General features: G+C 38.4%; 1 long non-coding RNA gene across 1 annotated transcript; it reads right to left on the reverse strand.

Moving 5' to 3' along the window:
* Positions 1–1,067: 1,067 nt before the first annotated feature.
* LOC104982831 lies at positions 1,068–6,445 on the reverse strand. The gene is made up of 4 exons (XR_824561.1): positions 6,269–6,445; positions 6,066–6,084; positions 1,497–1,553; positions 1,068–1,147 (listed from the first exon to the last, which is right to left on the reverse strand). It is a non-coding gene; the product is annotated as an uncharacterized LOC104982831 (long non-coding RNA).
* Between the last annotated feature and the right edge of the window lie 302 nt (positions 6,446–6,747).

Raw genomic sequence — 6,747 nt, forward strand, 5'->3', positions numbered from 1 at the left:
TCATCATGTCTCAGTGAGTGTTGGTTGGGCTTTGGGGCACATGGGTAGAAGGTACCTAAAAGCTGGTTCTTGCACTGGGACGTGTGTATGGACTCCCCAGAGGCTACCTAGGGAGGAGGACCTCCTGTCTGACCTTCTCTATGCTCCCCTCCACCTCGGCGTATTCTGCTGCTCTTATTTTTACCTCTCCCTACACACCACTATCATCTTGGTGCCAGAATCCTTTATCTAAAGGAATGTCTTGAGTGGAATGTTGGCAAGAATCCTCAAACCCAGCTACTTAGTATGGCTCTATCTTTCTCAAAGAGTTCTCACACTGTCCTGTCATCTCCATCTACTCTCAGATTCTCTTTTCCCAAACAGGATAACATGGAGATGACTGGAAAATACACTGGCTGAGCGACGTGTGTCCAGAGAATAAGATGCCAGTTTCCTCTTCTTGCCTGCATCACTGTTTTCACAGGTGATGCTCAGTCTCTGCCTTTGTGGTGGAAGAAGGTGAAGAATTTCTCCACAAGCACTTTATTTTAATGACAAGTTCCAGTGACAAGTTCATGCCATCACCTTTATTGACTGTACAATGGTGGTTGTTGTTGGGGTCATTCTGAGCAGGCATTTCTCAGTAAATTAGGCAAACTGTTGGCAGAATTTGAACTCTGTGTGGCCACTAGTGACTTTGGTTTTTAGTTTTGGGTCTCAGCCATAATCCGCCCCACCCCCCGCCTTAAGAAAAAAAGCAACGACAACAAATAATAATAATTCCATGGCCTCTTATTTAGGCTAGTTTTTGTTCTCAAATCTAAAAGAACTAAAGACTAGTCTTAAACTTGTCTCTAAAACCTGCTTATCTATTTTTAAAAAGAATGTATTCTTTTTCCAGCTTCGTACAAGATTAATAAAGTAACAAATGAGACCAAGGTATTGATATTCAAGAAATATGTATAAATGTTTCCTATGAGTTCAGCTGGAGAAGGCAATGGCAACCCACTCCAGTGTTCTTGCCTGGAGAATCTCATGGACGGTGGAGCCTGGTGGGCTGCTGTCTATGGGGTTGCACGGAGTCGGACACGACTGAAGCAACTTGGCAGCAGCAGCAGCAGCATGACTTTAGCACCATTCCGTCTTCTAAATCTGTACGTGAATATATCTGATTTAATGCAAACAAAGTTTAGAAATTAGGCATTATTTTAACTGAAGAAAACTAAGATGCTGAGAAAATTGTTGTTCACGAGCCCTGGTTAATTTGCTACTGAGATTGCCATTTCCCCAAAGTAAGTAATATTTCATGAATACAACTTGGGTGTGTATCTATCTGCAACTCAAAAACAGATGACCTTTTAATATATCAGTTGTCATCTTCTTATACTAAAGAAAGCGTATTAAATCTTGAAAGTCTGAGGTAATTGAACTTCAACCAAAAGTGATTTTTTAATTAGATGATCTATAAACTACCTGGAGACTCCCTTTATGAGGTTAGCACTGAATCAATAGTTCACCTCTGTGTTCCTGGAGTTACTTGTTTCTTTGATCTGGAGACAGAAAGAGAGGTAGTGCTAGAGATAAACAGGGAGAAAAGACAGGATGAAAGTGCTAAATTTACTTCATTTAGCTTGTTGACTTCCAAAATTTAGGCGAAATTGCCAAACATGTATTTCTTGTGACTTGATTGTATTCAACTTGCAGGTAGTTGGAGAATCTGGCAATATGAAACACTGAGAATCCCAGGGACGGGGGAGCCTGGTGGGCTGCCGTTTATGGGGTCGCACAGAGTCGGACACGACTGAAGCGACTTAGCAGCAGCAGCAGCAAGTTTAAGAAACAAAACCATAGTTTCCTTGGATGTTCAGAAAAGTGTAAAGCAATCTCTCCTTTCAATTAAAGTTCTTTTTCTTTCTTTCTTTTCTCTCTCTCCCTATTTCCTTTTCAGAGCGGCACCCAATGTTTTTATCAGAGTTTTCAGCTTATTCCCAGATTATTTGGTACTTTTAAAATGACTTGATTTTTATTTGACTGTTTGCATCCAGTTTTAACTTAGTGATTGTGGCATATATTGACAGATACTTTATTCTGTTGGAGAATCTCATTAGATTTTTTTGTACTTTTTTGTTTTAATTTCATGTAAGTTATAAAAACCCTAGTTAACCTGACTTGAATCTGATTTGAAACGTAATCAGTGGAGGCCTACCTCTACTTCATTAAGATGTTGGAAAATTTGTGTTTTTATTCATCTCACTGTATAATTAACTTTGGTTTTGCTTTTTGATGCAAATCTGAGTTGTGTTTTATTCATATGATAAAGGCCCTGGAATAAATCACCACCTTTATACTATCACATGGAGCAGATGGCCCATATCATTGAAATTTACAAGATAAGTCCAAAGCCATTTTTCAGATACTAAACCAAAGTTGATGAAGGATCTTTTTCCTGGAATTGGAGAGAAAGGTACAAATTGCCCTCAATAAAGTTTTCTTTAACTTTCTGTTGTTTCATAATTTGATGACTTGAAGATAATGCTAACCTATCCAGACTCTAGACTTCCTTTTTTTCCTCAATAGATTACTTTAAACTATGTTTTAAATTAAATATAATGCTTATCTGTCTACACTATATTTATAGATTATTTGGGTCAGCATCATTAGTAGCCAAGATAATTAGAACACTAATATAAAGTGCCTTCAAACGTGTGTGCGTGCTTCACCCTTTAATTAGAAAGTCCTTTATAGTTTCATGTATGGGGCACCCTTATCACTTTTATGGGAGATTTTTTTCTCCAAAGAATTAATTTAAATGATTTAGAAATTATGTGTGGAGACGAATCATTACTCTTAATGACTGAACAGAGGGAATTCATTTGAAGAAATATTGAAATTAATAATCAGGAGTCCAAATACAAAACTGTCTTATGGAACTTTGATTTTATTTCCAAAATGAAGTGTAAACTCCTCATCCCATGAAGAAATAAAAATTTGTTAATCCAGATATGTTATCTATGAAATTATCTTCACTTAATCTCATGAAGTAAAATTAAAAACTTTTTCATGTAACATGTAAGTTTAAAGTGTACAAGGTGATGATTTGATATACATGAATATTTGATAAATGATTATCACAATAAAATTAGTTAACATATATATCATCTCACTTAGTTGCCATTTTTGGGAGGTGGTGAGAACTTTTAAGATCTACTCTCTTAGCAACTTTTAAGTACCCAATAAAGTTGTTGCTATTGCATGGTTAACTATAATTATAATGCTGTATGTTAAATTCTCCAGAACTTATTCATTTTATAGCTGAAAGTTTGTACCATTGACCAACTTTTCCCTACCCTCTCCCTGGCAACCACCTATCTACTCTCTGTATCTATGAGTTTGATGTTTTTAGATTCCACATGTAAGTGAGATCATTCAGTATTTGTCTTTCTCTGTCTGACTTATTTCACTTAGTACAGTGGCCTCAAGTTTCATCTGTGTTGTTACAAATGGTGAGATTGCCTTCTTTCTGTAGCTGAATAATGTTCTACACACACCGTGTCTTCATTAATTATTCATCTGCTGCTGGTCACTTAGTTTGTGTATCTTGGTTACTGTAAATCATGCTGCAGTGAACATCGGGGTACAAATATCTGTTCAAGATATTGATTTCATTTTATCCACATATATGTTCAGAAGTGAAAATGCTTGGTCGTATGGTAGTTCTATTTTTAATTGTTTGAGGAATCTCCATACTGTTTTCCATACTGGCTGCACCAATTTACATTCCCACCAACAAGAATGGGAATGTACATATGCTCTACAGCGTATTTGTTCCATATGCTCTACAGCATCAATCCCATGGTGTTTGCTAACAACTTTCCTAATGGATGTGTTTTACATTGCCTTTGCATTGAGCACCTTTTCAATGTACTGTTCGCCATCTGTATATCTTCTTTAGAGAGACAGGGACAGAGAAAGTAGACGGGGACAGAGAAAGAAGTTATGGTATAAAATGTTAATAATATACAAATCTTACTAAAAGTACTTGCTTACTAAAGGGTGTTCTTTGTACTATTTTTATTCTTATTTCCTTTTTTAATTAAAAAGAATATATTGGCTCAGGTAACTGATAAATCCAGGGATAAACTTTAAATATGACTTTAAAATACCACTAGTAATTTTCCTCAGTTTGTGCTTTCCTCTGAGTTGACTTCACTTAGAGTTAGTTTTGCCAGAGGCAGGGTGACAGTAAGATCTTGCCGTTGTTCAGTCTCTCAGTCACGTCCAACTCTTTGTGACCCCGTAGACTGTAGCACACGAAGCCTCCCTGTCCTTCACCGTCTTCTGGAACTTGCTCAAACTCATGTCAGTGATGCCATCCAACCATCCTGTCCTCTGTCATCCCCTTCTCCTCCTGCCGTCAGTGTTTCCCAGCATCAGGGTCCTTTCTAATATCTCATAGCATTTCTTTAAGTTTGAAGAGATTTCCAACTAAAAAAAGCTTCTGAAGCTGGAATTCTAAGCTTCTGAACTGGAATTCTAAGGTTTATTAAAATACCTGAGAACAAATCTTAAAACTTTTAGGATATCTTAAAATGAGTTTCCATTTAAGAGACTTAATATACTTCTTGAATTATTTGTACCATTCAGCAGTATTTCTACAGTATAAAGTAATTAGTTTGTAGCTATTTAGGCAGATTGCTTTCATGGGAAAGAAAAACTGGTGGAAGGGACAGGCAGATGGCACGGAGTTCATGGGAGAAAGCTAAGGTTACTGAGCAGGAACTGGGCTTTGATTCTACCCTGACCCAATCTTGAACTCTGGCAAACAAAACTCAACTGCAAGTCTGAACCCAAAGCTGTAGGACATAAAGTTCTTCCGTTATTACGGAAGAAGCTTTCAGCAAATCAAAGATTAATCTGCAATCTTTGAGACTGTGAATTATTCTCAGTTTCAAGAAAATACAATTTTTCTCTTCCATGGGAGTTTGTGGGATTTGCATGATAATTTACTTCCGTGTGGCATCTAAGTTCTTCCATAAACATAACAAAACACACAACAAAACAGATTTAAAAACCTAGTATTTAAGTGAAAGTCGCTCAGTCATGTCCAACTGTTTGTGACCCCATGGGCTATACAGTCCATGGAATTCTTCACGGCAGAATACTGGAGTGGGTAGCCTTCCTTTTCTCCATTATTTCAAATAGTTTACTCCTACTTTTATACATATAAAAAAAGCCAACACTTCATCATTGTTCTTTGGTGAATTGCCATTTTCTGCTAAAGCTGCTTATGAGTGGAAAGCAGATCAGAATGCTCTACAGTCCTCTTAAAGTCTAGAGCTGAACTCGTTCCCCCTCATCCTTGCATTTGTAATCTCACATTTATATAACCTTTCAAGTGAATTTCAAAGATACTTCAAAAATTCTACTTGATCAGTAAAATTTGCCAAATTGTATATTCCTTTCTGTAATTTTCTTTAAAGTTCGGCTTTGAGAACAAAGATGTCCACATGTGGTTTATAGATTCCCTTGGAAAGCAAAGCAAGGAGGAGGGAACTAGAAAGGCAGAGTAAATGAATTTTTGTTTTCTGGTCTGTGTCTGATTTTGATTATTTGGGACAGAGTCAGTGTTGAACTAAGTGGAAAATTAAGACTAAGCAAGTTGACCGAAGTCAAACACCAGCTGATACTGTAGCCGGCGCTCAATACTGACTCTGTCCTAGGTGCTGTGCTGTATGTGTGTGTCGGTCAGTCGCTCGGTTGTGTGTAACTCTGTGACCCCACGGATAGTAGCGCATCAGGCTCCTCTGTCCATGGGATTCTCCAGGCAAGAATACTGGAGTGAGGTGCCATTCCTTTCTCCAGGGGATCTTCCTGATCCAGGGATCGAACTAGGGTCTCCTGCATTGCAGACAGATTCCTTACTATCTGAGCCACCAGGGAAGCCCAGATGTTATGCTACCAGAAGTCATAGTTTGGAGAAACCTCCCTTACATCATGTGCTTTATTTTCCTTTCTTTCTTATTTTCCCAGTGGATGGGGCAGCAGAACTGATTTGCTAGAACTCAGATGGCAGAGAGACAACTCACCTTGCAGGGCTGAGAGAACCTGCCAAACAAAACAAAGACAGAGTTAAAAAATACCTTGCTACTGCTGCTAAGTCACTTCAGTCGCGTCCGACTCTGTGCGACCCCATAGACGGCAGCCCACCAGGCTCCCCCGTCCCTGGGATTCTCAGTGTATCATATTGCCAGATTCTCCAACTGCCTGCAAGTGGGGTGCCGTTGCATACCTTAGAGGTCACCTATTCTGACTCTTCGTTCTGCAGATGAAAAACACAAAAAACCACACAGCGACAAATAATTAAGGTCTGGAGAAGTTTAATTGGTTGATCAAAATACCCTAGTTTCCAAGATGAATGTTGGGCAAATCACTTATCCTTTCTGAATCTCAGATTGTTCGTTTGTTGAAAACATGTGAGTAATTATTAACTAGGCTATGTCTGACCCTTTTATGACCTCATAAGATTATAGCCTGCCAGGCTCCTCTGTTCATGGGATTCTCCAGGCAAGAATACTGGAGTGGGTTTCCATTTCCTTCTCCAAGAGATCTTCTTTACCCAGGGATCGAACCTGAGTCTCCTGCATTGGCAGGTGGATTCTTTACTACTGAGCCACCTGGGAAGCCATTATAAAGATACGTAGGGCTATTGGAAAGTTAAGATCATGTTTATAAAGAACCTAGTATACTCAGTGTTTGATAGGTATAGTT

Source organism: Bison bison, unplaced genomic scaffold (genome assembly GCF_000754665.1).
Source record: "Bison bison bison isolate TAMUID 2011002044 unplaced genomic scaffold, Bison_UMD1.0 scf7180017860729, whole genome shotgun sequence".
Lineage (NCBI taxonomy): Eukaryota > Metazoa > Chordata > Mammalia > Artiodactyla > Bovidae > Bison > Bison bison.